The sequence below is a fragment of the Martes martes genome (genome assembly GCF_963455335.1).
Source record: "Martes martes genome assembly, chromosome: 7".
Taxonomy (NCBI): Eukaryota; Metazoa; Chordata; class Mammalia; order Carnivora; family Mustelidae; genus Martes; species Martes martes.
The window spans coordinates 85,493,509-85,514,620 of NC_137894.1; the positions used below are offsets into that span (position 1 = coordinate 85,493,509).

General features: G+C 36.3%; 1 long non-coding RNA gene across 1 annotated transcript; it reads left to right on the top strand.

The window, feature by feature from the left end:
• The first annotated feature begins 2,926 nt into the window (after positions 1-2,926).
• On the top strand, positions 2,927-17,479 carry LOC308346284. Its single transcript, XR_013967159.1, has 4 exons — positions 2,927-3,283; positions 4,995-5,093; positions 16,209-16,398; positions 17,400-17,479. It is a non-coding gene; the product is annotated as an uncharacterized lncRNA (long non-coding RNA).
• The last annotated feature ends 3,633 nt before the right edge of the window (positions 17,480-21,112 follow it).

A 21,112-nucleotide genomic window follows, 5' to 3' on the forward strand; every position in this document is an offset into this window, starting at 1 on the left:
GTGAGAGAAACTGGTTTTATTATTTCAAGAGTCAAAGAATGAAGTGTATGTGTACAGTTTTGTTTGGGTGTTTGTTTTATAGATTTTAGGAACGTTTTCTGGTTCCATACTGGATCTGAGGGAAAAAAATTGCACAAATCATACCTGGAAATTTTGGCATGTTATTTTGTTTTCATATGGATGGGAAGAAAATTAATAAAAGTAACTTTCTGTCATATTAATACCTCTGACCTATGTATGCTCCAAGATTACTCTCCCGTTTCAGTTCCTACCCTGTATTTTCGTTATTTAATTCATTTACCATTTTTAATCCTCTACTCAGTCAAATCCACCTTCATGTGTTTAAATCCAATTCATCCTTCAAGAATACTTATGCGCCACCCCCTACATGAAGCTTTCCCTAATTCCCCGCCCCCACCTCACCACCACGCCACAGCTAATCTCTCTTCTGTAGGCCTTATAGCTCTTTCTTCATCTCTATTAGGGCACTTACTAGGTTTCCCCTTGTTTCAGTATCCCTGTACTATCTCCCATTAGAGTGCGGCTTCCAGAGGTCAGACACTGTTCATGTTTCTTTGCACAGGTAAAACCTGATAAATAGTCATTCTTGTTAATGATGTTAATGAAACCTAAATCTTCCAACTATATTGTTGTTTCATAAACATTTATATGACCTGTCTTTCCAAAAAAAAAAATATATATATATATATATATATATATATATATATATATATAAAACCTTAAGATAGGAGATTTGAGTATCCTTTCCTAAGTATTAAAATGTACTTGCATGTCAAATTATTTAGCACCTGGCATATCACCAGATGAAACATGATTACCTGAAGACTTCGACTTTTAACCATAATCAGTTTAAAGGGAAGAGTTGCAGACTTTGTTGTTGTTTGTGTGATTCTGATATAGGTTTCATTTGTTAATCAGAACTTCTTGTGTAGCTATTAAATGTTGGTCCTATAAAGTTCAAAGTTTGAAATTTCACTTTGTGAGAAAGTGAAGACAAGTTCTCATTGTCTTGGAAAGTTGAAACAAAATTTCCAGACCCCAAAATAGGCCATTTAAATCTTTATTGAACAACAGTAATAATTAAATTGCTTTCTGGAGCCAAGTGTGTCAAAAATCTGTCAGAGAGAGAAGATAAGCAATGTATAAACCAGTGTGATATATTGTGATGCCTTCTGATATTGCTGTGATCTGCTTTAAATCATGATTTCAAATTCAATGATTTCTCATTTCTGAAAAGTAAAATTTTCTGAATTCTGATTATTTAGATAAATTTTCCTGATATTTTACCTTCTGGTTATATATTATTCTTTCAATACCTAAGCCATATTTTAAGATATTTTTGAACAAATAAATTGGGCATGAACACTTCCTACCAAACTACAGTTTCAAAAATTAATATTTAGTCACTAATTTTACTTTATCTCTACTTTATTCTCCACCAATTTTCATCAGGCAGCTTGTTAAGTGAAAATCCTAAAGCTTAAAAAGTGCACACCATTTTCCAGTAAATAGGTCAGTTATATCCGAGGCATAGAATAGTCACTGCATTTACTTGTGTGACCACGACATTAACACCCTAAAAATCTTTAAGTTCCTTAAAGAAGACTTTCTTCTCATAAATCTATCCTGGCTGTGTCTAACCAAATTACATTTTCAAGGAAGTATGTCCTCTGAAATTGTTTTTAGTATATACCTCACACACAAAGTTAACTATCTTGGTTATATAATGGATTGCTGGCAGAGCGATTCACTTTCAATAACAGTATTTTGTTTGTAATTTTCTGGGAAATACGGTTCCTTTACTCATCAAGCAACAGTAAATGCAAACTACCAACGTTGCTTGCCATGTTGACAAACTAAAATCGTAATGAATAGTGCTCAAATGCTGGCATGTGGCTAGATGGTTCATCTTTGTCTTAAAAGTAGCAAAAAGGTTAAGACATTAGCTATGTTAAGACTTATTTTCCTTGATATTCATCAGACAGGAAATGGAAGATGCTATAGATTCTTAGCTTTTATCTTGAATCTCTGAAGTTCTCTTAGCTAGTAAGTTTTTTACTTAGAATTACATCTCTAGTCCCAAGATCCTCCCATCTCTTTGAAGCCAATTAATTAAAACACATAGTCACCTCATGGAACTTTCACATTTGGGCAAAATGAGGACAAAGGAATTGAATAATTTTTATAGTGTGACCTAAACAGGCATTTTCAAGTACAAATGTGTATCCATTCCTAAGCTCCTGCTTCCCTGTTTCTGTTAAGAGCTAAAACTTGTGCTATCATGGTTAATGTTTTGACAGATTTTATCATAAATCCTGCTGTTGTAAATTTACCTTGAACCAAAATTTAACATGTTGTAAGCTCAGAGTTTTTACTGTTAGTGACCAGAAAAGGAAACAAATCAGTTATTCTCTTCTAAGTGATGGGAGTATAGAATTTAACTCTTTAAATGTTATACATTACTTGAAATTTAGGAGTAATTTTCATTTTGCATGTCCAGGGCCTCTCAACTGTCAATAAAACACAAAAACACATTCTATCACAAGGAAGAATATCCAAAGAAAATATTATGTGGCTTATATATGCTCACTCAATTTATAATACAAATATTATTCTGAAATTTTTAAATTATAAGGTCCTTTGCCTTAGTATGTGGAATCAAAAATTTAATCCTTCAACATGTAGTTGATTCAAAAGCTATGGAGTACCCACTTTGTTTCCACATAATTTATCAGTATTCCTTTTAGTTAGACCCCTCCATTTTATGGTGTCTGTCATCTATTATTTGATAACTACTTAGAGTATTTTATTACACATACTCCCAATCATCGCTATTCTTTAAAGCCTGAAGACCTAGATTTTTTTCTCTCTAAAACATCTTTAATGACCATGACCATTAATATTTACTCATAAATGCATTTGTACACAGGCTTAACCGTAGTACATGAGTGAAGAAAAAAAGAGTTGTTACCCAGTTCTTTACCCTAGAATAAATCAAATCAACAAATATTTATCGAATGTCTTCTATGTGCAAATAGCCCTGGACTGGTCAGCTTTTAAAAGCCATCCAACTTTTCACATTGACAAATCCAGGCATTATTATTTCAAGCATTGCAGAAACTGCCTCCATGTCCTTTAGGTGACAAAGGCTATGACGACTCTGGATTACTTGGAATAAAGAAAGACAAGGAAGAGAAAGCTAATTAACAGGCTGAAAAGAGGAGAAAAACTAACCTAAAATATCACCGATGGATTGCGTCATGTATGTATGTGTGTATATACATGTATGTGTGTAAGAGCTTAGTGCATGAGTGTATTTTATATGTGTGTATATTAATATACACATGAAGAGAAGAATGAGTGAATTGAGAAAAGTAGACTTTGTTAAGGTGACATAAGAATGGGCATTTACATTTGAGTTCAGAGCTTTGCTTTAGAAATAGGCTTAACCGTCTGGTTAGTGTTATATAACACTAAGTCTTATGGTATAATGAAACCAAAATGTATCATGGTATAACAGAAAGATCACTCAACTTGGTGACCGAAGTTCTAAAACCTAGCTTGCCCTAAAATCTATTAGAAGATGACCTCCTCAATCAATAGATTTACAGTAGAAGTGACTTCTATGTTACAACTATAGCAAATTGTTGTAGGATCCTAAGTAAGGAGTTAATTCGATCGTAAGTAAGAGAAGACACTTGGACACTCATTGTACAGATTCTAATTGTTATTATAAACTAAATAAAAACTACCAGTAAGAGATAAAGGTACATATTTTATTATATTATATATTATACTATTTTATTGTACTGTATCATTTTATATTGTATATTGTACTATACAATATACTATATTATACTACATATTATGCTATAATAGTCTCTGCATTTAATTTTATTAATTTTATTAATCTGTAAAAGATAAATAACCTACTATCATACCACATCAAATAATTGAATGTGTTTCCTTAGTGAGGCTTGAAAGGGAGGCCGGTGATAATTTCCAGCTTTACCAAATAGAATTAATCCTGGCTACTTTGCGTAGTAGGTATGTATATATGTTGGCCATTGAAGACATTGTCATTGACATTCTCACAGAGGATGTCTGGTGTCGATTTTTAAATATTTGTTTAGAAGAACTAATTTTTGAATATCCATTTTCGCCTCCTATTGGTAGGCTAAGTTTAATTTCCAGTGGGAATCAAAGCAGACTCTTAAATAATCTTTTTAAGCAGCGTTTATCTTTTTCTAAAGTACCTGAAATTAATTTCTCAACTTTTGTGTGGGGGAAAAATGTTACAGCTCTATTATTCAAAGTTTGCGTTTCTGTTACGAACAGAAACTGTTGGTTATTAAAATCACTTTGAAGCCAAGGTATCTTCTCATATATCTTTTAAATTATTTGATTCTTTGTCGATCTGGTTATAATTTATTTTCAATGCAGACCCTAATTGCTCTGTAGTAAATTTTACATTTCCTCTCAGCTACAGTCTTTCTCTTCCTGGTAGAACCATGCTATTGGCCTTTGTAAATATAAGAATCACTTTCAGCATTACTATATTGATTTGTTCTCTTTCATTTATTTCCTTGGTATATTGTAATTACTGTCTTTGGATATATTCTAAATAAGATTTCACTTGGATGGTTCAGATATAAGTGCTAACGTTCGTGAAGAACTATTATCTTTAGAGTCATTACTAATTTCATTTCATCTTTCCCCTCCTTTGACCAGTATTCCCAATACTAAGACCCTCTCACCTAGGACCTAGCCTGGATTCACCTGCCCCCTTGTGGTGTTCCTTTCTGAATAATAGTTAATTGATTTCTGAAATTTGGACTTGGTATTAAATATCCTAAAAAGAGAATTACTCTTGTCCAGCAGTCTAGAGTCAGAAAAGTTTTCTTCTCTTAGCCACTGGCTAACACAAGAAGAGGAAAACAGTGTAGTGAGTTTTTTTTGATTTTTTGTTTCAGCACACAAGAAGGAAATTGGGCAAGAAATGAGTTGCTTGGAATAAATGATGAAAATCAATTTTGTCTCGAATCAACATCAGTGACCTGCAGATTGACAAGGTAAAGACATGTTTCAAAAGTTCTCATAGAGCAACTTAAAATCAAGTTTTTTCTATGTCAGTGTCTCGTTTTTTAGTGAGTGAAGAAAGAAGGGAAAATGGTATTCTATCTTATTTAAATTTTAAATAGATTTTGTAAGTCTTTCATTAAGGATGAATTCATAAATATAAAAAACAAACCTGTGTTCTGTGTAGTAAAATATGTCTGATACAGTTGGCACAAATACATTTTTGTTTCCCTTTCTCAAAAAGGAATCCCTTCACATGCCGCAGGACTAATTTTTTACATCTTCAGTTGAAGTTAATAGAATTTGCACATGGAACAGGGTTGTATATGGTCAAGGAGTGAATTACCTACAAACAAAATTAGAGACATTTTGCAAGAATAAGGACTTAAGAATTCAGTCTCTAGTTAATACAGAATAATATAAAGAAAAAAGAAAGGCAAAAGGAAAGAGAAGAAGTATATACATAACTAATCTTTCTTAAAAGGAAAAGATGGATTAATAAATTATTGTTAACAAGTACATTTTTAAAGATACCTTTTCTGTTAACTGTAAAGTAAATATTTCTAACTGAAAAGAGTTGTCTCGTTCTATGCTGTCCTACCCCTGCCCCTACCCCCCCACCAAAATCTAATTTGATTGAATAATAGTGGTCTTCCGTGGCATTTTAAACTTCATGTCACCTCCCTTGAGATCTGGAAGGAACAGAATGCAGGCTTTAATAAAGCTATATGCAGTCCAATTGCCAAGTTTCTAGCACCCACTGCTCCTTTGCAGTTTCTCTTACATTTGTAACAGTTGACCTACTAACAGGTTCCCAGAAACACAGGTTCAAATTTTGGCAGGCTTACCTCACCTCTTTGTCCTTCCAAAGTACATAAATGCTAAACTGTGTTCACAGTGAGGAAGGGAGAGTCATTCCAATGAGACTTTTAAAATCAAGACCCTTTCTGCTCCCCACCAAGTTACTGCCATCCTCTCCAAAGGAATCAAGTTTTTGTCAGTGTGCCTTTGGCATAATTTCTTCAACCTGGATTAAAACACAGGTGACTGAGAGTCTACCTTATCTTCACAGGGCATTAGTCACTCTATAAAAGTTAAATTTATTATGAAATACTTTGTTTGTGTTAACATATATCTTCGCTGGGAAGTTGGAAACAAAGGCATGTCCTTTAAGACTCCATATGGGGAAAACACATCCTCCTTTGGAATTTAACCTTAATTTGAACCAAGATCTGTGAAAGAAAAGCACTTTAGTGTATTGTTCCCTTGCTCCACCCATCTATCCCTTATCTAAATGGGGTTACTGTTGCTTCGTGTTTTTTAACTCTTCCCATTCCAAACCTTGCATTCCTGAGGTTAAAATTCATCTCAGTAGAGAAATGTATTAAAATCATCGTGGCAAACAATTATGCTTTGTTTTAAGGATAGGTGATTTTATGTAACATGTTAATTCTGATCTTTGAAATTAAATACATGTATAGCCAGTTTATACTCACATATATGGCTTGAACAAATGACATATTGTAAGGAATATTTTATTTCCTAAAAAAACTTATTTCCTGAAAATCTTCTCTAAGATTCTCTTACTAGCATTATCATGTTTGCATGGTTTATACTTTATTAGAAATTAAAAATAATTAGTGGAAAAGTCCACATTAGGAATGATGATGAGGTACATTTGAAAGACTAATTTTCAAGACCTTTGTTTTCTTTCAGTTTGTTTGCGAAGTCTTTGCAATGCTTTCACTGTATCTAAATCTGTAGATGTCCCAATGCTCTTTATTAAAAGCAAAAGCAAAAAATCTTTATTGCAGCTTTCCCCATCATAACAGATTACTTGTTTATAAACATCAAGGAAACTATTTCCAAAAAAAATATTTAAGTTGACATTTTAAAAAAAATACTGCTTATACGAATGCTTGTTCCTTTTTTTTTTTTTTAAGATTTTATTTATTTATTTGACAGAGATCACAAGAGGCAGAGAGGCAGGAGGAAGCAGGCTCCCTGCTGAGCAGAGAGCCCGATGCGGGACTCGATCCCAGGACCCTGAGATCATGACCTGAGCTGAAGGCAGCAGCCCAACCACTGAGCCACCCAGGAGCCCCTGATTGTTCCTTTAATAGTGTCTACCAACAAACTTATAATTGTCCAAAGTGATTTTCTTTCATTGGCTTTTGTTACATTAAGGAAAAATCACAAACTAAAATTTAAATATAAACTTAGATTTTTGTTTATTAAAAGAACATAATTTTTATTTTTTAAATTTTTTATTTAAATTCCATTTAATTAACATATACTGTATTATTAGTTTCAGAGCCAGAGTTCAGCAGTTCATCGGTTGCATACAACACCCAGTGAAGAACATAATTTTTATTTTTTATTTATTTTTTTTTTGGGGGGGGGAAGAACATAATTTTTAAAATGGACACATACTCATCCACTGCTCAAAACAATGAAGTTCATGAGGCACCTGACTGGCTCAGTTAGTAGAGCATGCAACTCTTGATTTCTAGCGGTTGTAAGTTTGAGCCCCACGTTGGGTGTAGAGATTACTTAAAAAACAAAAATCTTTGAAAAAAAATTGGTCTTAAAAAAATAACTATCTTCAGTATTTTTAAATTGAAAATTTCCTAACAAAAAATTACATATTTGTGAATTGGTCATGTATTTCATTATCACACAGCATATTTCATTTAAACTATAATATTGAAATTAGTTTGATGGATACTTTTTAAAAAAATATGGAATATAGGGGTGCCTGGGTGGCTCATTCAGTTAAGCATCTGCCTTCAGCTCAGGTCATGATGCCAGGGTGCTGGGATCAATACCCACATCGGACTCCCTGCTCAGCTGGGAGCTTGCTTCTCCCTCTCCTCCTGCTTGTGCTCTCTCTCACTATCTCTGTCTCTCTCTCTCTCTCAAAGAAATAAAATCCTTAAAAAAAACATGGAATATATATAATACATTTAGGACATTAGAACATTTATCACAAGTAATATCAAATCAGATCATCATTGCTCTCCACCTCAGCCCTAGCTACATTTATTGGTTTCACCCCAACCAACCTCATACTGGATTGAAGCTTAGTCTTTAGCACTCAACTCTTTTACATGCCATCAGTTGTTTAAATTCATAATATGTATCGTTTTTCAAGGAAACTATAAATTCACAGGGAACAATGAGTTGACAATCGGAATACTTTAATTTACCTCTCAGACTCAACTCCTTAGTTCTCTTGGACTTCGCACTGCAAGTAGATGCTAATTTGATAAAACTTTCTTAAAAGGTAACAGGGCTATACACCCTGTTGCCTTACTAAATGCTGTCCGCCCCGCCTCAATTTTTCCAAGGATGAGTTTGGATGACTATCTTCATGATATATATAGATGCCTCTAGAGTTATATCATTCATCCATGGTCTTACCATAAGAGAGCCATAGAAAGACCTTTCACAGCAGTAAAATGATCAAAATACTGATGAAAAAGATAATGGGAGAAGTGATGATAATTAAGTATAAGATTGAAAAGGCAGATGTTAACCAGAATCAAAGGAAAAAAATGGAAGTGTGGACTTCATAAATTATGGGAAGAAACAATTTAGGAAAAACTGGAATAAAGGAGTAAAAGGGTGAGAAAGAAGCAAAGAGAATTCCAAACTGCCACATGAAGTAATGTGGTAAAATCCCAAAATATTTGCAAAATTGAGTAAAAGAGATTATGTGTGTTTATAAAAATGTAGACAGTGGTGGTCTTCACATATTAAATTTTAAAGGTGTAAGGATGTAACAAACAGAATAATAAAATATTGAAGCATCCTTATTGACCACAAGCTATATTACTAGATAAAACTTTGTTCAATGAAATTAGAAATAATAAAAAGAAACCATAAATCCCATGGAAGGTAGTTATTTTTATTAATCCTTATTTTTATTTTTGAAACCCGGCACTAACACATACTGAGCATAGGAGACACTTGAAATATTTAGCTAATTCAAAATAATGCTTACTGAAAGAAATAACACTGCGATAGAGTCACAAGAAGTGCGGATAACAGACTGTGGCAATGGATGAGGGTTAGGGAGTAAGAGAGATTATAAAACATCTAAGCCTTATTAATGTATTAACCATTTAATGACTAACAAATAACTTAAAATACAAATGAAGGTGAAAGTAGTGTTCTCAGAGGAAATGTTTCTATCTTTGTATGTGGAAGTCTTCAGTTTTTTTCTAAAACTACATCTTGATGAGAGGATTGAAAGAGATACTAGAGAGGGTTTTATTGTTTGTATTTATCAATAATTCAGACAAAACTATACCAGGGTGCTAAGGATACAAAGTCAAATCAGACAGTTTCTGCCCTCATGGAAATCAGAGTCCAGAGGGAATGATGTAGCTATAAATAATTAGAATACAGTATGGTAGGTACCATAATAGAGGTAGGCTCAGAATGCTTTAGCAGAACAGGTGAAAGGGCATCCTGCCCTGCCTATGAGATTAAGGAATGCTTCCCAGGGGAGATGGTGTTTGAGTTAGGTGCCATTGGGATTGGCAATTAAGGAGTCCATGGTGACTTTAATGAGAGCAATTTCTACTCTAATAAGACACAAAACCCAAATTGCAGATAAGTAAGAAGTGAATGAAAAATGTAGAAATGGAGACAATGAGTGTAGACTACTCAAGTGATTCAAATATTTTATTATCTACACTTATCTTCCTAATGTCAAACACCAACTACTGAATAAACCAAATTTCTTAGAGCATTCAAGGCCCTCCAGACTTTTGTTCCAGCCACTTTCTTAGCTTTATCTTCCCGTACCCTCCTCTTTCATGCTTCAACTTCACTTTCCTCTCTGTACACCCTGAACTTTCTGGCTTCCATTTCCTGACACTGTTACCTTCACCCGGAATTGCTCCCTCCCTGCAACCTCATGTCTAAATCCTGTCTGACATTTATGGTCTTACTTAATTGTCATATTTCCTATAAAAGCCTTTTTTGATCTTCACAATGCTACTTTTCTTCTCAACCTCAGTTTTTATATGTGTGTCTCTATGCCATTCATTCAACAAAACTTTTCTGAGTACCTACTATGTGCCAGAAACCGAAAAGACCATTTTCTACTTTTTTCCCACAGTCGAGTTGCTATTTTATCTCACCACTCCTATCAGACTATAAATTCTTTGATATCAAGAATCATCTAATACAGCTCTGGAAGTATCTATTACAATGTTTTACACTAGTAATTATATAATAAATGTGTTGATTGCATTAATGAATAAATTAATCTCAAATGGAGATCCATCCCCTGAAATTCGATTAAACAAAGATAGCACCCAAATCTTTTATCCCCCCTGCCATGAAGTTCTCTCCTACCATTATCTGCAAGAATACCATTTGTCACTTCCTCAGTTTAACTGTCTTAAAATGGCATTTTTCAAAAAATGGTATTTGGCTTCCTTGTATTTGTTCTCTTAAATTCTTCCATCTTCAGCTTCACATATTCCATTGAAAGATTCCAGAAGTTATAATATTAATCAAGTCATTCCACTTTACCTCCTTGACTACCTCACTTAGCTGGGGACCATACTATAACTTCCTTCTTAAAGGGGTCGCTGGGGGCACCTGGGTGACTCATTCCCTAAGTGCCTGCCTTCAGCTCAAGTCATGGTCCCAGAGTCCTAGGATTGAGCCCCATATCATGCTCTCTTCCCCGCGGGGAGTTTGCTTCTCTCTCTCCCTCTCTCCCTTGCTCTCACTCTCTCTCAAAGAAATAAATAAAATCTTTCAAAAAAAATTTTTTTTTCTTCCTCATCATTAGCCATCAGGCAGATTCAAATCAAACCCGCATTGAGATACCACCTTACACCAGTTAGAATGGCCAAAATCAACAGTGTGGAGATTCCTTAAGAAAAAAAATTTTTGAGAAGGGTCACTCAACCAGAGTCACTTCCTTCTTTCAACCCATCCTACATAAGTTAGCTGTGGATTTCAACTCAGATTATATTTCTTTTCAAATCTTTCCTCTTTCTGTGGCCATTAATTAAAAAAAACCTGTTCAATAGTAATACACTTCCATTTCTTCCCTAATCTTACATTTTCTTGCTATTTGCCAACAATCTTTAGTTTAAAATGTGCTTCACTGGGGCACCTGGGTGACTCAGTCAGTTAAGGATCAGCGTCTTGGTTTTGTCTCAGGTCAGGATCTCAGGGTTGTGAGACTGAGCCCCATGACAGGATCTACAGTGAGTGTGGAGGCTGCTTAAGATTCCCTCCCTCCCTCTTCCTCTGCAACTTCTTCCTCTCCATCTGCCACTTCTCTCTCCATGTGCACTCACACATACACACTCTCAAATAAGTAAATCTTTTTAAAAAATTAAAATAAAAATAAAATGTGCTTCACTTATAGAACACTCTACCTCTTCACTCCCATCAGCATAGTTTACTATCACTCCAGCTCTCTAGAACCCAGCTTAAAATCGTTTTTAAGGGAACTTTTTTGATTAACCTAGTATTGTGTATCACTACACATATTTTCTATATATTGTTCAATCACTAAATTAATTTGAATCAAATTATATTTATCCAACTTGCCTCCCTATCAGAGTCCTCTGTTAAGGATAGTATCTCATCCAAATAGTATAATATTTAATACAAATCCCATACACTGATCTGTATTATTAATGTGAAGCTTTGCTCTTCATGATGATATTAATCTGTGGTTTTCTGCCCTTTTGGTAAAACAAATATAATGGATTAAATAGTACCTTGATATTCAACTCTTCTAGAATTACAATATAACCAAATGATCTTTATTGACTAATCAACCAAAACTTACAGAAAAATTAATGCTTCCATAACACCAGTTCCTAAAATATGGGTAAGAGAGTGAATTTGAGGCTTGAGTACAAGATAATAAGGAGATATCACAAGAATTACCAGGATTTGATGGTTAGGGGATAGGGTTTAGAATGTAATAAGGAAAAGTCTTCTGCTTCTGACTATAATAGAGTTGCTAAAATCAGATTAGTTCATTCACTGAGAATAACTATAAAACTTGGACAAAATACAAACTCACAGAAAAACCCAGTAAGAAAACATTTACTAAAAAGATAAAGAACTAAGAAGAGAATTTGCCAGTCCCACGATGCTGGAGAAACAAAAATTGAAGTGCAATCAAAGAGGAGAGACTCAGCTTTTGAATCAGATCCTGGAAAAGCTATGCCACGGAGTAAAGATAAATTGTAAATAGAGTAACTTCCCCTATGTCAAGGTGATCTTCCCAAATTCACACCTAAAACACCCACCAATACAAGGTGGAATTTAGAGGGAAGGGAAGGAAATTTGCCTGTGTTCTAGACCCTGCACTGAATAGGAGGCTGCCTGCCACTGGAGGATGTGCACAGGGCATGCCTAAGACTAAGATGGGAGCTGGAGAGAAATCCTCTCCTGTCCCACCATGATCCATGCATCTAGTAGCAGGTAACAGCCATGTACTTCCGGGGAAAATAAAAACATGAGAATAGACTCCCTCTAGGCTGCAGACACAGAGAACCTGCTAAAATCTGAGGGTAGAGCAGAGAAACTGAGAAAAAAAAAATGCCTCCAGCTCTACAAGCCTCACACTGAACACAAAACAGTGGCAACCCAGCCCATCACTGGAAAAAATTTAAATCTATGGTACACTAAAGATAACTATAGCAACCACAAGACCCAACTCACCTCAAATGCTGACTGAGTTTGCTCAAATGCCCACATTAATGACCTGTGAAAGAAGAGGAATTACCATTTTGGACATTTACCTTAGTTTAAATTGCTCCTTTATATAGAATACTTGACATTTAATTCAAACAAACAAACAAACAAAAAATGAGATACAAGTCTTAAAAAGAAAAAAGGACCATGTGAAAAGATAAGATAGTCAATAGAATCAGACCCAGAGATGACCCAGATATTAGAATTATCAGACTTAAAAAAGAGAAGCATAAAGAGAGATATTAATTATTTTCTTTTTAAATATTTGATTTACTTATTTGACAGAGAGAAAGCACAGGTAGGCAGAGCAGCAGGCAGAGGGAGAGGGAGAAGCAGGCTCTCTGCCAAACGGGGAGCCCAATGCGGGGCTCAATCCCAGGACCCTAGGATCATGACCCAAGCCAAAAGAAGACTCCCAACTGAGAGCCACCCAGGCACCTGAGATATATTAATTCATTAATTTCAAAATAATAACAAGGAGTCACAGTTAACTTCTCAGAAAATTAGAAACTGGAATAAAATGAAATAAATGAAAAAAAAAACCCGTTAAAGTGCTGAGAGTAACTAATCAACAACCTAGAAACAAATATCCAGAAAAAAAATAAGAAAATATCATAAGCAGAGCTCCACTAAAAGAAATCCTAAAGAGAGTTTATTAGGCAACTGGAAAGTGATATGATCGCAGATGGAATCATGGTACCCTAGAAAGGGAAAATGTGTGAGATAAGGTAAGTGGATATTTACTATTTAAGGAAAAATAGAATGCATGTAATAAACATTTCATTTTGTTCAAAAGAAACAAATCTATTAATATCAAAAGTTTAATGATCACAGCTAAATAAAGCACAAATTTGAGGAAAATGTTTACCCAAGTGCTCATCTAGTCTACACTTGAGTTTAATGTTGAGAAGCTCACTATTTTCTACTCTAGCTTTGCTACAAATGTCTTTATATTGAGCGATAATCTATCATTGTCTTGAATTTCTGCCTTCTGGCCCTAATTCTGCCCTCTACAATGATACACCATAAATAATTCTTATTTCTCTCACATACGTTTGAAATAATTATAGTACCCTCCAATGGAACAGAAATGTTTTATTCTGTAACCAAACATCCCCAGTCTAAACCATCCTTCACAGGAGGTGGTCCAGTTCTCCTCTACCTAGAAATTTCTACATGTACTTCACTTTCTTGATATCTCTGAAAAAGATCCCAACACATGAAACAAAATCCTGTAGTGACCAACGCATTTTTGCTTTCCCCACTCCATGTGTGCAGCAATGACATGTATCTTTTATAAGGGGAGAAAACCATGCTATTTATTCATATGTAGTTCCTAATTTTACTTCTGTGAAAGCTCTGGCCTCAATAGGTTAGGACTTATTTTTGTTCACTGAAAGCATTCAGTATACTTTCGGAATACTAGGCTAGGAATATTGTACAAACAAAAATTGGTTGACAAGATTCTGGAGGCTATTTGAACAAATAGTGGACAGTGGTATGGCCTAAAATTGTGACCTTTGGGATGTCAAAGAAGGAAAGGTTGGGGTAATGGAGCTATTGATAAGGCATATTAACTAGTTTTGGACGAACGGGCCATAAGAAGGATGAGTCAATGATGTCTATGACCTTTCAAGCCTTAGTAACAAAGAAAACAAGAAAACTATGGAAGCCAGGATGCATGCCTTGTTACTGAGAGAAATGTGTTGCTGTAATTTAAATGTATTAGATATTCATGGAAATAACTTGTAGACAGGCATAGAAATAAGATGGGAGATTTTGTTGGAGGACAGGGATGGACTTTTAGCTTGATACATGGTGGCTCAAGCCATAAGACAAGGGAACAAAGGCCTATCAGTGTGCTCTAGCCAAAGACTGTCAGGAATATATCTGTGGTTGAGCAAATTGGCTTTGTTGCTTATTTGCAAATAAGACCACACACCATAGGGAACTGTGTGGCATTTCACTGAAAGGATGTTAGAAATGACTTATTATAGGATTGGGGTTTAGGTTAGATGCTTTGCGGGAGGATTCAAGACAGTAGAACTTTGAAATGGTCACTGTCAGGATGTGGGGTAATTCTATGATTGAGTATCTTTTTTTTTTTTTAAGATTTTATTTTTATTTATTTGACAGACAGAGATCACAAGTAGGCAGAGAGGCAGGCAGAGAGAGGAGGAAGCAGGCTCCATGCTGAGCATAGAGTCTGATGTGGGGCTCGATCCCAGGACCCTGGGATCACGACCTGAGCCGAAGGCAGAGGCTTTAACCCACTGAGCCGTCCAGGCGCCCATATCTTAAGAAATCTTACCTAGAAAGAGGGAAGACTGGAATAAAGCTAAAGCTGTAATTTGTAAAGAAGCAACAGTTACTAGTATAATAAACATGAGCAATGTTTGCTATCTTTGTGGTTTTCAGTGACTTTATTTTCAACTGTACTTAGACAAAACTACAAAGGGGTCTTTTGTCTCACCTCTCTACAGTTACAGTGTCCTTGTCTAATGTTGGTGTTCAGTAAAATAGTTTATATTTGACAGAACACCTAGGCCTGTGAATCCCAGGCCAACTCCTAAAAATACCATAGCCTAGCTGCAAGTGTCAAGCCATTTTCCAAATGTGAGGGGTTGGTTTTCTCTCTCTCAGACCAATGGACTTAGCCTTGGGAAAGAACAGTGGAAGTTGGAATAGGCAGAAAAGATAGTAATGGAGATAGAGAAGCAGTCATGAAAAGGTAGAGAACAAGGATAGGCTGGTGCCAGGAGGTCCTTCGTGAGAGGGTAGTCAACATTGCTAGGAGTATTTAGAACTATTTGGGACTCAGGGGGAAAATGGAGTAAAAACCTCATTGAATCAAGGTATCACTGATGATCTTCAAGACAGAAATTTGGGGGGGGATTTTTGTTGTTGTTTTTTTTTTCAAGATAGAAGATAAGGGGCCACAGATCAAGTTGCAAGGCTATGGAGAAGGAGATACTGGGGGTAAAGACCACTCATTTGAAAAGTTTGGCAGTGAAAAGAAGAGCAGGGGAATGTTAACTAGAAGATTTTGTGAAATCAATTAAAGGAGTTTTTTTCCACCCCAAAATAGAGATGACCATTGCATGTTTGAAGCTGAGGAGAAGGAGCCATTGGAAACTGCAACAGTGAAGATGCTAGTAAAGCAGTAAAAACAGAGAGGGGTCTGAGATTAAGAACTTTGGGACATGTGTCTGTCCTGGAGAGAAGGCAGGACTCCTTCACATCCTGGATGTAGCAGAGAATGTACTGGTACAGAAATAGACATGTTGAGTTGGGATCTAGGGTAGATATGGGAATGGATGACAAGCAAAATCATCTTTTTTTCCCTTTTCCTTTTTCAGTGAAATTGGAAACTAAGATCATCAGCAAAGGAGAAAGGGAGATACAAAAGCCTGGAGAAGGTTCGAGTCATCTGCTAAGAAGTTGTTCAGTAAATCAACAAAAGATACCGTTTTCTATTAAGTCACCCATTTTATTAAAGAAGAAAATGCAACTGTTGCTGTATATTATGAATTTACAGAGGATTTAGAAGTGAGAGCCCGTTTATTCCCAACAAAAGAGGGGAATGGTTGCCGTCTTTTTACGTTAAGAGTGGTCCAAAGAAACCTTTTAATTGGGGTATCCATGCTAGATTAAATATTATTTGACACAAATAATTTGTAACTTTTTGGGGAGCTTTTGAATACTGTCTCTCCCAAAGGAAAAAAAAAAATCCTGCTGTTTTCAAAAGCTAGAGAGAACACCAACCAGAAACAATAACCATCCAGAAGGGTGAATTCCATAATATCTACAGCAAAGAAAATTAACGTTTCCACTTGCAGTTACAAACATGGACCCCGACTTTCCGCTGAATTCTGTTTACGTGTATCTAAATAACGAGCTGGCCGGCTCCTTCCTGGTATTAGGTGTGATTGAGAGATAACTCACCCGGCAGCGGCCGCGGCAGTTTTTGTGCCCGCCGGAGCACATGCTCTTGTGAGCATCAAAAGGAGATGAAGCCTGATTAACCATTTTGAAATCTATCGGATGAGGAGAAGTCCTTACAAAACAACTTTTATACGCTTTAATTAAAAACGTGTTCCGGCAGCTCAGAGCTGAATGGGCTTCAGGGGGAGCAGGGCTGAGCCCGTTGCTATGACGACACCAAATCTTTTCACGCCTGGCCCTTCCCCAGCACACTCTGTCTAGCTCCGTCCAGCCATTAATTCGCCTTCATCCCCTCTCTCACTGCCCCTGTTCCTTGGTCTGGGAGTCTATGGAAGACCCAGTGCTATCTACTTTTTCTCCCATGGCATCTCTTCCTCACTCTGTTCCATCATTTCATCCCGTATTTATTTCCCTTGCCAATCCCTATTTTCTTGTTTCTCTTGAAAACAAGTTTACCCCCTGAGTTGAAAACATTAAAAAAAAAAATGGGAGAAATGGGGGTCACAGCATAAGAGTCACTGCTAATTACCCTTCATGATAAATTCATTTTTAATGGTCTTGAGTGTAATCTAGAAGGATCTCACTGTGTTCTACATTTTTTTCAGGTTTAACACTGGCTACTACAGCACTCTTTCTGTTGCTGAAGACAAGGCTGAAATAAAAAGGACTATGGTTTATTCTGTTACCTTGTGCTTATTAAAATCTCGGGTTATTCCACAAGCAGTCACATCTGGTAACAACTGTAAGTGAATGTAAGATTTTGAAATATGTCCTGAAACATCGCAGACCTCCCTCTATTTAAGAAGGCTCTTGAATATTTAAAATGTTGTACTTATTATACAGAGACGTAAATAAAACCCAGCATCGTCACTTGTACCATATGAAACAAGAATTGGGTGGAACTTGCCCATCACACAATCTTACTTGGCAGAACCTGTTATCTTTGCAATCTTGTATCTAATGCATTTATAGACTATAATATTATTACACAACTTCTGAATATTACTCTTTGAGTCATCTGAGGCCTTACAACTTTTCATTTTGATTACAATTCCAATTTTCCTTTTCACCTCTTCTGTTTTATAAGATAGATGAGTGGAATGCATTGAAGATCATTTCTCATTTGTTCTCCCTACTTACTTCTGTCTCCTCTTACTGTGATTACACTTCCAAAGTGAATTATTTGTCAGATTCTGTAAGACTTTCCTTTCTAATTGCCTGACTCGGTAAAGAGGTAACTCAAGACACAGGTGTGGTCTGGAGTGTTAATCCTCACCATAGCATGGCCCAGTGGTCACTGCAGAGAAAGAGGGTGAATCCTTCAGAGCCATGGGAGCCCAGACGAGTTTTGAGTCTAAGATTCCAAACCATAATACAACTTGGAAGCTCCACCCTCTGCATCCCTGAAATTGAAATTTAAAAATTTAACTTCTCTTTAGAAGTTTTCTAATGAACTTCCTCAGTCTCTTTACTATATAAAACTCTGGCATGATATATTCCTAATAGGCCACATGTAAATTGGTGGGCCACAAGTTCGCAAATACTCTAAACTCACTCTAGTATAAGGAACAGTGTTTCCTTTCAACGAACCACCCCCCCCACCAAGTTAGTTTCTAGGTTCTTTTCTTATAATTTAAGAACTTCCCACATTTTGAGAAATGGAAAAACTTAAGTATAATTTAAGAACTTCCACATTTTAGAAATGACTTCTTATCATAGTCATACTTAAAATGTGAAGAGTCTGCATGATCTAGCATTGGATGGTATCTCACAGATGGACCAAGTCTCCTGTTGATAATTACCTGGTATAATTTAAATGAATTAATGAGGTTTAACTTTCTTATCCCCTTCTCAGAATTAAGAATAAAAAAATGAAAAGCTTATACATACTAACAGTGTTTTCCCACCTAGGGCACTTAATTTGGATCAATCTTAGGTAGGCACTAAAGGGAGTAAATGTATACAGATTGACTAATAGGCATTCAGGTGTCTGAAACAGGTTTTAGACCTAATAAAAAGGTATCCTCAAAGAGGCATTTTACATAAATATCAGAGAAAATATTCCATTGGCAAAAGGTTTTGTGTTGTGAATATAGTCCTTCTCCATTACGCTGATAAGAAATGGGAGTCCTTCAATTCTTGACATTTAAATCTGTTCTGGACCTGGCCTGGGAAAACTCTGAAGGGAATAATCTTGCAGGTGAGTGGACTAGAAAACGTAATAAACAAGTCCTTTCCATCACCATATTCTATGGCCCCATGATTCAGTGAATCTCAAGGCTAAGTGTACTTAGGAGTTGCACTTTAGATAACACAGAATTCTCATTTCTATTGAGATGTTTTACATTTCCTTCCCTCCTAATTTTGTCTCATAGCCAAAGACATCCACATGAAAATCATGGTATCTTTTATTTAGTAATTCATCCATCCTATGGTGCCCTGCTTACCTGAAGTCACATAATCCTTTATGTGTGCTCTGGCATCTGGCACTAGACAAATTGTTTATGTGATAAACCACAGGACTGTCCTGTAGTTTCTGTGGTCTGGTGGATATATGTCAGAATTAAAGCTTTTTGGTAGTGGGAACATATTATTATTCACAGAATAGTTCTTAGACCACATCCAGAATGTAGTTACTCTGCAGTACTCAAAATATCATAAAAATTAATGCCCAGCTATCTCTACCTACACAGAACTTATTCTGATCATACATGTTGTCTTAAATTCATATTCAAGTTGTTAATCAGTAAAATCTAAACCATTGCCCTCTTCACCCTGTATGAATGCATTTCTCTCCCCAACATTTCTAAACATGTGGGGGGAGCAGCTATCCACCACATGTGGGACAGCATGTCACAATTAAGGACAAAGATGACCCACACCCAAAATGTACTGGTCACCGAAATTTAAACCTTTTCTTTAATAGGTTAATAAAAAGTGGGGTAAGGGTCCAGAAGAGAAGGCACTCTCTCTTTGATAACTTGTAATAAGTATTTGGAGCTTAATAACATCTAAAGAATAGCGCTATCCATGAACTTCTTCCTTAGAGTATCAGAATATCGGCAAGGTAAGTGTTTTATATCCTTTTTGATGTAAATGAAAAAGATTTCACAAAAGTAAATATATGTTTTAACATGAGTTATATTCAGGATGCTGTTCCATAAGACAAAAAGATGAAGGTAGGAAGAACTGAAGGCTTCTCTTTAATCTTATCTACCAAGCTGGATTTTTTTCCTCCTCTCCCTCCCCCAAGTTCCTAAAAATTGAAGTGATCAGAGTTGTAGGGGCTAAATTTGTAAAGGTTACTCCACTTGATGATTAAATTAAATATAAATTCTTATATTTTGTGATGAGAATAATGCATAGGTGGAAATCTTAAATCTGAAATGCTTTGCTTGATTTCCTCAAATCAATTGATCACTTTATTGCTTTCATGCTTTGGGGACATTTTGTAGATGGCAAGGTCTCATGGATGCTCCTTTAAATCAGATATTTAATTGTATGTGTACACTGTGTATATCAGAGCCAGCACATGTATACTCTAGGGTGTGTGTGTGTGTGTGTGTGTAATTCTCTGGAGAAAAAGGTGAAGAACTGGTCTCTTGAAGACTGGGATAGTCATGACTAATTGGCAAGGAACCACCAGTCCTAATCCATAGTTCTGCCATAGCAGATTCCATAAGTATTGTTGCAAAACAAAAACAAAAAACTTTAAATTGTTTATTATTCTTTGTCTGGCTGAAATAAAACTGCAATGCCTAACTTCCTCAGTAATGGGTGAGGGGCACAATTGGATTGTGTAGGAGGTATAGCCCGTAATGAAATGACTGAAACCTGTATTTTAGACACTAAGCTATAGAGGTCTTCTTGGATCATGATTCTTAGAGAATTTCCCTCTGTCTCTCTGTCTCTCTACTCTCTTGTCTCTCTCTCACACCCACACACCCACACACACTGGGTGAAGGCACGTGATACTGCCTGTTTTAGTCTCTTTTTTTCACCTCCGTTCACTCGGGAGAGCAGAAAAGGAAGGGCTAGAGGTGGCTGAAAGGGCAAGGATGGCAGTGGAACCCGGGAGGAGGCGCCGACGTCCAGGTCATGGTCCAGGACAGCGTCCACCCAGCTGGAAGCAAAGCGGGTGGCATAGCACTCGCGGCACCCGGACCCTTCGTCCAGATGCAGGACGTGGTGCCTCTGCCATCCTGGCCCAGGCTCCTGGAGCGCTGTTGTGCGCGCAATCCGTGAGGATGGCTGGCGTGAGAGCAAGTGGGGAGAGCCTGAGCAGGAAGGACTCCAGAGCAGGGGCGATTTAAAGCCC